At 44.2% G+C, this 11,021-nt stretch overlaps 1 protein-coding gene across 2 annotated transcripts in view; it reads right to left on the minus strand.

Moving 5' to 3' along the window:
* IL6ST (interleukin 6 cytokine family signal transducer) overlaps positions 1–9,359 on the minus strand; it is a 57,026-nt gene extending 47,667 nt beyond the window's left edge. For both annotated transcript variants that reach the window (XM_084833267.1, XM_084833266.1), the window contains exon 1: positions 9,237–9,359. The gene's annotated coding sequence lies outside the window, so the exon portion shown is untranslated. The remainder of the gene's footprint in view (positions 1–9,236) is intronic.
* Between the last annotated feature and the right edge of the window lie 1,662 nt (positions 9,360–11,021).

Consider the following 11,021-nt stretch of genomic DNA (forward strand, 5'->3'; position numbering starts at 1 on the left):
TATCAGCACTTAACGCTCTTGGACTGCTGGGTGCCTTTGGAAGAAATCAAGAAACTCGACCTTGTTTTACTCCCTTTTAAATTCATACTCTCCTCCTTGTAATCTGCTATTTGGCCAAGCAACATTGCTACACAAACTTAACTCACAACGCTTAGAGTTTCTCTTCTCCTTTTGAAACTCTACTATGTCCTATCCTTTCACTTGTCCTGCTCCTCACTTTGCACAATAGATGTCTTCTATCTATGTCCATTCACCCTGTTGGGGAGGCACACAGCCTTAGTTTTTTCTCATTTCACTTTCTGCTTTGCTTCCCTCATTCAATCTGTTGTCTTGCCTTTTTCATTGTACAAGACTACAAAAATCCACCTTTCCACTCTATCTTCATAAGCTAAGGGTGCAATCTTATGGCCACTAGTCAGTGGTTAGACAGCCACAGGATACGCCAGTTCCCCAAGAAGCGACCTCCACCCTCTCTCGTGCAGCCTCATAGGCAGTTGTAAGAGCAGTGCAGAGCAGCAAAAACGGGGCATTCCTGCAGGAGGGCCGGGGTGGGCGGAAGTGTATTTCCCACGCATCCTATGAGTCGTCTGGCCTCTGCCCCCCCACTCCGACTTCTGAAATCAGCGGTCTAGTCGCGAACGCAGGTTAGCTGATGTACAGAGAAGATCCCCTCTGCGCTGCTCCTGCCCTGCATTGGATAGGTGGCCGCCTCCAAGTTCAGAGGCACGGCCTATCCCAACAGGGTTGCGCCCTAAGACTCGAATTTGTGTTCCGGTTACCTTCTTCTCTTTGGCTTTCCTGTAGCACACTACAGTCCTCTTATGCTTATGTGCAACATATACTATTTATATAATAGAATTGGGCCCAATCCTATGGCCCCTAGCCATTGTCCTAGCGGCCACAGGATACTGGGGATTTTCACCTCTGGGGCTGTAGTGAGAGTTATGACACTGGAGGTGAAAATCCCCACTCAGCTCTTTACCTCTGCCCTCTCCCAGCTACCACAAAAGATCCATGGTGGGTCCTCTTCCAAGATCGGTGTCATGACCTCTCGTACAAGGACAGGGGGAAGAAAAAGGGGGCATGCTGGTGGGTGAGGAGGGGAGGGGAGGGAGGAGAGGCCAGGATGTGCTGTATACTGTGGCCTCTCCAGCTCTGAGTATGCCCCCGCAACTCCTCTGGATGAGCTCAAAGGCCCATCTAGTGGAAGAACTTTAAAAGGATGATGAAGAGGGGAAAATTGTCTTTATTGCTCCTCCCACTCTGCTGGCAGGGTATAGAATCTCGGAAGCCTCCAAAATCAGAGCTTTTCATCTAACAGGTAAGCAACCTGATAGGGTTGCACTCTTAGGCAACTCTTTGAAGAGTGGGGCCGTAACCCTTTCAGTATTTGTGCAAGCGCTGCCTTCATAATGTTAACATGTTACTTTTCTAAGTCAGTTTCTCTCCAACTGATTGAGGCTACCCTCTTGAATATGCAATTCAAGTCCCAGACATATACTGCAGAACCATGCAGAGGTTGTCTCAACTGTGGAACTTGAATTTCCAGCAGGAGCAGATGACCCTAAAGAGGGGGAGAGGCTCAAAGTTCCAACTCTGATCTAAATGCCACCCTTCTTGCCCTACCAAGCATTCTAGATCCCCCCCCCCATTGTTGAACAGTAATTATCTTAGTCATTATCATATTTAAGCAATCTTAAAACCAGGGCAACAGTTCCAGTAAGTGACAGGATTTAAGAGCAAGCAATACGTTTAAGGCCCCTTCCCGGTGCAGTGGTGGTGGTGAGGAAACTGACAACTGAAGGCCATGGTGGTGCTAGTGAAGAGATTTTAACAGACAAGATATGAAAAAGTACCACATTGGAACTGGATGGCAAATTTTAGTAACTAAAAAGTTTAGAAACTAAAATGCTCCCTACTCACCATCTCCCAACATGTATTACAAGTTAAAAAAAACAGGACAAGTGTTTCCTGCTGTTACAATAGCAGAACATAACAGGACATTCATTACTACAAAATTATCTTCTTCCTTCTGCAAAAAAATTTATTAACACTACCATTATAACAGGGATTAGGAACCTCAGACTTGTAGGTCTTATCAGGCCCCTGTAGAGGTTCTCCATCCCAACTTGCAACTTCCTCCCCTGGCCCCGCCCTATGGAGGGAAAAGCTCTTTTCTCCAGATGATCAGAGAGAATGTCTTTTTGCAGCTTAACACTGAAAGCGGCTCCCTCAGCTGCTGACTGGAGGGAGATAAGAGCTTTTCCCTGTGGGGAAGATGGGATGGAGCTAGGGAGGAAGTTGCTGAGCTATTCAGTCCTGCTTACTTCTGAATGGTCATGTAGAGACTAGTCCTGTTTTGTGAACAGTCCTGCTGCTCATGCTTACTTCTGAATAGACTTGCTTCCTACTATAAATTGGTAACAAAGAAATTGGGGGAGGGGATGAACCCCACCCAATTTTGCCTTTGATCCCACCCACAACTGGAATGTTGCCCCTAAGAATGTCTCCAGAATGGAATCTGGCCATGGGCTGAGAAAGGTTTCCCACCCCTGCATTATAGGATGAGGGGTAGGAGGAACATATCCTGATTGTCACAAAACAAAAACAAAAGTTGGGTGGTGGGGAAAGACAGGATCAGATTCCCAAATCCAATGAAATGAGGTGAACTATAGAAGTTTCTATGAAGCCTTTTTACTGAAGCAGCCAAAAAGCACAGCAAACATTCTTTGTAACGGTTTCACTTTGTTGGTAATGAAAAGAACAAAAGAATAAAAAATTGCTCAGAGTAACTATGAAAGCATAATTGTGTGATCACCAGTCACATTCATAAATCACACTAGGAAATTGAGAGAATATTGAATTCTATATTGTCATACTTCTGTACTTTCTAATGAAACTAATGTTTCATCAGCTAGAAAGCACATATAGCAGACACATCCAGTTGGAGCCATGGCGTCCTGCAGTGACTTGCAGAGCTTCACAGGTTGCTTATCTCAAACAGCTGGGAAAAGGTTGAGAAACCTTTTTATCTTCCCCTGGAATTAAAAGGGGAAGCTTACAGTACCATCCGGATGAAATCTTGGAAGAACAGCTGCTTCTGCGAAGAAACAGAGGGGCTGAAATCTAAGATTAGATGCCGGAGTGTCATCTACTGAACGCTGTTTGAAACTCCTAAGCAATTAGGAGGCATAAGGACAAACGGCTCCAAATAATATTTCTGAATTTAAACTACCAGCAATATTTGAGGACTTGTAATTAAATCTGCGTAAGCGTTTGCTTTTTTTTGTTCCTACAATTATACTTGCTTGTTGTGCTTTTGAAAGTGGAGGATGGCAGTACCAAAGGAAAAAAGGAAAAGCTTGAGAATGCCACCTACCCACCCCCCCAATTGCTCTCTCGGCAAAGGTTTCTAGAAATGCGAGAGATGAAGAGGAGTTGCTTGTGTTGATAAGAACTATGTCTTCTCAGCTACCAGAGCAGTCAAAGAAACTGGAAACAATTCAGGATTCAATTACTGCCCTTCATGGGGCTGTGGGTTTAATTAATATCTCTTTTCAAAAGATGGAAACGAAGGCTAATGCTCTTGAAGATTGGGTTACTGCTCATGAAACGGCCATCGAAGCGTCTCATAATATTTTGTCTGCTTGAATTTCTCAACTGGAGGCCTTCATACGCAGAGCGAATCTATGTATCCTTGGTATTAAAGATGTGGCTACTGATATAGGTTTGGCTGAATTTATGGATAAACTTTTGCATGAGCTATTTGCTTTACCATCTGATTTTTTACTTGATATTGAGCATGCATATTGTGTTCCTGGTTCAGCATGTGGCACTAAAGGGAATTTTGGGACTGTTATTGTTCAATTTTCTCGAGTCTCCACAAAAAATTATCTTATGCGTCTGGCAAGAGAACAAGGTGAGCTTCAGTGGGGACCAGCAAATGGCAAGGTTATGCTCTTTCCTGATTATACTAAAGAAATTGCTGACAGAAGAAGGCAGTTCACCAAGGAGAGAAGTTTGGCAAAAGCAAATTAACCTGCAATATCATATTAAATATCCAGCTACATTTTGCATTCTTTCTGAAGGCCAGATGAAAAGATTTTTGGATCCTGATGCTGCAGAATCATTTTTAATTGGTATTAAAATTAAAATAAGGGAACCAAATCTCTCAGCCTCCGGAGTTGGAACTTAACCATCTTTACTGTTCTTTTGAAGTGTTGTTTGGACTATAGCTGATAAGATGTCTAGGCAGTATGCCAGAATAAATGTTTGCATATTTTTCTTTTCTTTCTCCTTTTTTTGTGTTATATTGTAATAGAATGCCTATTTGTGTGAGTATGTGTGTGTACACATATATATTTTTACATATGATATTACTTAAAATATACAAATGATTTGCTTTTGTTTATCTTTTTTATCTTTTTCTTAAACTTCCCCCCTCTTTTTATTAGTATTATTATTAATATCATTATGGGATTATTATTACTATTTCTTGTTGGCTAAACTTTTAATGTTTCTTAATACACGTTAACTGAATGGTAACATATGGCTAATGGAAATGGATTGTTTGCTCCTATTCCTTTGCTATAAGACTGGATATTTGGTTTGTTCTTATTGAAGTTTAATATAATTCTTTTTTCCTTTTTCCTCTTCCTTCTTTTGCTATCTTCCCTTTTTTTCTTTTTCTTAGAATACTGTAATGTTGGAAACTGAAGATTCTGATTATGTTGTTGGTAGTGTTTATTTCATTTATAAAAATAAAATAAAAATAGATTCAAAAAAGAAAAGAAAGCACATATAGCAGATATGGCATTATGCTCAATGCAGCATTTAACTGGGATTGTGGTTTAGAACTGAGGCCGGAACAACCTATGGCTAGCTAAGAACTTCATTCCACTCAGATTTTATACAACTGACAGGTTCCCAAAAGCAGTAATTGGGCTATTTTTGACAGCGCTACACATCATCATTTGTGCAGAAAACATAATTATACTGGTGACCCAATCAGGGTTTTTAGATAGTGCATATGGGTATTTAAACATGTATGCATGAATGGCCATCCACAACTTCTGTATGTTTGCTGCAGGAAACAGAAGTATAACACCAGCATCTCTTGCAGTAATTATAATGGCCATATTTGCACAAAACAGTAAGTCAGAACTGGTGAGAATTCCAGCTTAGCAGTAACAAGCAAGCATACTTGTGCATGCTGCCCGATTGCTCCTGCCTGTCTCCTCCTGCAAGTGGAAGCAGCTAAAATAACCAGCAACTTACAAGCAATAGAAAGCTTAGCAATTTGTCTGAACCTGGACCCCTGGTTTGTCTCTCCTCAACGAGTCAGAATTTGAAGCCAGGATTTGTAGTTGGCTTCCCACCTAGTCCCTTGTTTATTATAACAGGAGTATCCATCAAGATTATGGGCGTTAGTTCTCTCGCCTGCTGCTGCCACCCCCAGGTACTGTCCCATCCGCCAGGTTGCAACAAGTGAATAACACAATGAAGACTATATTAAGTAAAAGTAAAGGGTTATACCATGCATAAAACTAAATTCAATCACAGAAAACTTAACATTCAGATAACTGCTAAACTATAAAGATTACTCCAAGGAAGGTAAAAAATATGCCTATCCTCACCAATCTAGATGGCATGAAAAGAATTATTCCCTGTCCACAAGAAAGGTGATCAGCACATGCCTAGGGTAGACCTAATATAAAGGGAAATGTGGGCAGGCTGCACAGCTTGTGGCCTCCAACTCAGATTGAGCAACATGGGATGCTGCCTTTTATAACCTCGCCCCTAACGCACACGCGCGCACACACACGCTTCGTAGGGAGTCACCTGACAAAGTTAATTACAACTTTGGAACCGCCTAATTTGACTGGTGTTGTAGCCATTCATTATGTTACTAATTAATTTTATGAATTAATGACTGTATAAGAAAAGGAAAATTCTCTATGGGAAATATAGACGTGGAAAGTTTTCTGCCCTGTCTTTAGCCTCAGTTATGTTATTAGCTTACCCTATCTCCTGCTACACTTAGAAACATGAAGTTGGGTGAGGTACACCTTACACCCTAATAAAATTCCCCCTTTAGGAGACAAGCTAGATCAGTTTTCTTTCATGAATAAAATCTGACTGTTTTGCCATATTCCTGTTTAAGTCTAAGTCTTGTTTGTGTTACAATTTGGAGTTGAAATATGCATAGATTAGGAGAGATGCTTAAGGTGCATCTGTTTCTCAACTGGAAAATGTATTCCGATGCACTTGTTTTTCAACTGAATCCTGTATTTTAGGTTTGTATTAAATAACCTATGAGCAGATCTTCCAGGCTCCTATTAATTTTCTGCTGGCACCTAGGCTGTGGAAATATTAAATCCTACACAGGGCTGACTCCTAAACACTGACACTCCTTTGAAATATCTTTTCAGTGCTCCTTGTATTGTTATATAAGTGTCTCTTCCCACAACTCAGTGTGTCTTGAACATATGGAGAAATTGGTTTTTTAAATATGTATATTAAAAGCTGTCTGCATAGGCCACATATGTGAGTCTTCTAGGCACAGCGGAGTGCCTTACAAATCAAAGGCAGCAAGCTAGCATAACACTCTCTGAAACTCCCTACCACTACAAATTAGGCAGGCGCCAACTCTTCTACTGAAAACATAGCACTGAAAATAGATATTCCCAGGAAGGTAATCTTGTCTTCTATAAGAAGACTTATTTTCCATTTAAAATTTCTTGAACACAAGTGATTCGTAAATACCATTTAATAAATAATGAAGTGGCTTGTCACATATCAGCGAACAGAATTTTGATATTGCCTCCTACTAACAGCCAAATCTTATGCAGTGTTAGATGCATTTAAAATAATTTACTTCAATAGTCTTAGGCAAGCCTAACTCTACAGAGGATCATACTGCACATTACATTTATATCTCGAAACAAGAAATTTTGGTTGCGAAGTACTAATACCATTTTTTGTTAAAATAGACACTTTACATACAATAGAAAATATCCAGAGTACCAGAAAAGCATATAAAAGCAAGAGGAAACCACATCTGATCTTGCCTTTTTTGCCTTTGACGGCAATTTAGGAAGTGCCTTAAGGCAGCCTTGCCCAACCTGGTACCCTCCAGACGACAACTCCCAGAATCCCACAGCCAGCATGTGGAGTTGTAGCCCAATATATTTGGAGGGCAGCAGGTTTGGGTAACGCTGCCTTAAGAAAACTGTAGTCGCTACTGGTATCTCTCCCCATTATCAACAATGAACTCAAGTGAACTAAAGGGCCCTCATTCCAGAAAAATTCACCACTCTTCTATGCTACAAAAGCAAGCTACTCAAATCTGGCAGAGGAACAAGAAAAATACATGAAAGGAAATTAAGTGAACACATTATTCTAGCCAAATAAGTATCATTGCACTTATCTAATCCAGTGGAAATCCCGTTATCAGGCACACTTATGACCATCCTTGAGGAAGTGCACATATGCTAAGCCTAGAAACACGTAGTAGAAGTAATACTGAGCTGCAACACAACCTGCTTTCCGATAGAGAAATGAACGAACCACCCACAGAGCTTCAGCTATTAGAAATGAAATGAATAAATAAAAAAATAAAATGAAGGATGAATTCTGGTCAACCCTTCCCGCCATCTTGACCCAAGAGATCTGGGATGAGGAAATACTACTATTTAATATCAACAGTGCTTTAAACATGGCATTATTGCTATTAGTTTAAAGCGTGCCATCAATTATGCACTTTATAGAGTAACATAACCATAATAAAAGATAGACTGTAAGAGCTTTACAGCAGGGAGCTGCCTAAAACAAAGGAAAGGCAGCAGAGAGAAACAAGGGCAAACAAGGAATGGATATGAGCAAGTGCAGTTGTATATACTTTATACCAACTGGGGTTAGGTATAGATGACATAGGCATGGTACAGAACTACAGCACAGTTCTCACTGACAGTAAAGATCACCTGGGCTGTACCACTTGCAACGGCAGATGAAGGTTTGCATGGCTGAATGGATGCTCCTCCATGCCCCCCGCAATGCTTCTTAATACAGAAAACTAGCTGTGAATGACAAGTATTCCAGCAGAGCCTTCTCCCTTAGCTTTCTATATATGGATGGTGTGTTGGGGGATGAATGGGTGCGGGGTGCATACATGAACATTCCTGGGAACTCCCATTCTGTCTGAAGTGATACAGCCCAAGCAGAGGTTTACCACCTCCATGATGCAATAAGGATGTGATACAGCCCATGCCCAGAGAACACACAATCCTCATAGACTAAACAGCATTTGAGAGCAGGTTAGTAGGAGAGAGAAGCAGTCGGAGAAGTCAAATAGCTGGGGTAGAGAGCTGAGGAGATCCAGGAAAGAATGAATCCACACCCGTATCTGACATGACCAGTGGCTTATCTTGCTCACACAGCAGCGCTGAGATGGAAAAGAGCGAGAGAAATTAGCGCAAGTCCTCAGTCTTCTTCACCCCATGTAACAGATTATTCCTTCCATGGCTGCCCCCCTCATATCCCATATTATCGCTTAGTCCAGATGAACGACCACTCCCCGACTCGTTTCTGAACTCGAGAAGAGTGCTGATTAACACCCCCCCACACACACACACACTTCATACATACACAAGAACAGCAAGCAGAAAAGAGGGCGGGGAAATCCCACCCCACTGTAACCATGGCTACAGCTATAAGAGAGCGATTTTAAAACACGATTAAAAAGGGTAGCACTAGGGCAGACGTGACCCGTCGGGCGTGTAAAACACATACACACAGGCATTTAAAAAACACTGGGTAAAATCCAACGCAAGTCCTGCTTAGAGTAGGCCCATTCAAATTAATGGAACTGACGTAAGCCATGTCTAACTTAAATCCTATTTTCCGATGGGTCTACCCTAAGTAGGAACCATGCTGGATCCGACCCATCGTGAGCAGCCCTCCGAGCCCGACAGACGGAAAGCGAGGCGATACGCCCGGCGAGGGAACGAAAAGGGCGCCCCGAAGCACTTAGGCGTCGCCCCCGCTAACGGACTAGGTCTCATGCCGCGCGGCGAAGGGCAAGGCCCGCCGGAGGGGGAGGGCAGCGGCCGCCACACTCCCCCTCCGGCCTGGCCCGGCTGTGGCCGCAGCCGTCGTCCCCTCGCTCCCTTTCCCGAAAAGGGCAAGGCGCGCCGGGAGGGAGGAGGAGCTGGCGACGACGCGGAACGGCCCCTCACCTCCTCGTCCGCTCGCTAGCCCCGCAACGCCCGCAGGCCTCGACCCATCGCCCTCCGGCCAGCCCCGCGGCGATCTCCGCCCCTCGCAGCCTCTGGCGCGGCTACGCCGACGGCCTCGCGACTGACGGGGGACTCGCTCGAGCGCCTCACTCGGGCGGCCACTGGGAGGCAAGGCGGTGACGTCATGGCGGGGGCGTGGCAGGTGCGGGAGGAGGCGCTTCCCGTAACGGGCCTCTCGCGGCCTGGTTTCCGGGCTCCTGGTCCCAGCAGGGAAACGACGCGAGGGAAGGGCGGGAGGCAAGGAGCCGGGGGCCGGGATTGGGGGCGGAGTGCGGGGACTGCGCGCGAACGCCCCGCATTGCAGCCACAGCGCCTGCGCGCGGGAGACCGAACGTTCACTCTGGGGGAGGCGGAGGAGGGAGGGGAGACCTCAGGCAGCAGCGGTGGCGGGTGGCTCCGATGCCAGCGGGGCTGTGGATCCGCTCTGGGTTTCAGTCAGAACCAGCCAGAACTCTGAGGGAGCTACCCAGAGTGCTGACCCATTTGGGGGGGGGGTAGGGTTCAGTACCTTGGATAGTTCGTTTAGAGTTCTGACTGAAACCCAGAGTGGCTTTGCACAGCCCCACTGACATCGGAGCCACCAGCCTCCACTGTCGGTCAGTCTCTCTCCGCCGCCGCCACCGCTGCGTATAAACCAGCAAACCCAATTCTACATTCCCGGGGCGTCCGCTTTGCATATGCGGCTTTGGGGCTCCGAGCTAATGCGCGCTGCCTTGAAAGGAAGCCCCGTGCAGCTCGCTTGTTTACTTCCAAGAAGAACAACATGTCTGGGAGGGCAGACTAGATTCGTTAATATTTTACATAGCGCTTAAAATAAATTGCCGGGAAGAATTTTGCTTTCTATAGAAAGGCGAGGCACAGGAGGTAAAGGGGGAAAGGAAGACTAAAAGGGAGTTATTAATAATAATAATCTGCTAAAAATGTGTAATTTTAAAAGCAAAGAGACTTGTGGCACCTTGATTAAACACATTTATTTATGGCAAATGTTTTTGTGGACTAGAGGCCACTTCATCACATGCATCGTGCGCTGTAGTCCATGAAAGCTTACTACACTATAATTAAGGCAAGCCTTCAGAGTGCCACAATACTCTTTCTTGGTTCTGCTGCAACTGACTAATGCGGCCACCTCCCTGGACATTACATGGTATAGAGCCTTTGCAGAAACATTTGTAAAATAAAGCGAGGATGTGGAAAGGGAGGAAACGCAAGAGGTAAATGTGCAGAGAGGCCTGTACATTAAGGCCGCTGCTGTGTAGGAGGGTCTGAGCTGTTTGGGGTTTCCCTCCCCATCGCCTGGGATTTTTTTTCGAAAGTTTTTTTTTGTACTTTTGCAAATACAAAAAAAAAGTTTTTTTTGTACTTTTGGGTTCCCCCAAGCCTGCTGATACATCCTTCATGTGCATGGATAGTGCTGTTTTGGCAACAAAAGAATCCATACTTGGGAGGCTTGTTAGCATATATGATAATATATATGATCCCACCCTTAAGCCTCACACAGGTGAACATAAGCTGCTTCATACTGGTTTCTTAATGGTTACCGTGTCAGACTTGTTCCATTTCAACATATTCATTCATTTCATTTATTATATTTCTATACCAACCCTTGGCTGAAGCTCTCTGGGCAGTTTGCAAAGCTTAAAAACCACTGAGAGCACTTCCTATGCATGTTTGGACAGAGAAATGGCCTACAACTCCCAGCTTGTCCCAGCCAGCCATACTGACTGG

Source organism: Heloderma suspectum, chromosome 2, assembly GCF_057233095.1.
Source record: "Heloderma suspectum isolate Gila_16-S chromosome 2, 16-S_ref, whole genome shotgun sequence".
Taxonomy (NCBI): Eukaryota; Metazoa; Chordata; class Lepidosauria; order Squamata; family Helodermatidae; genus Heloderma; species Heloderma suspectum.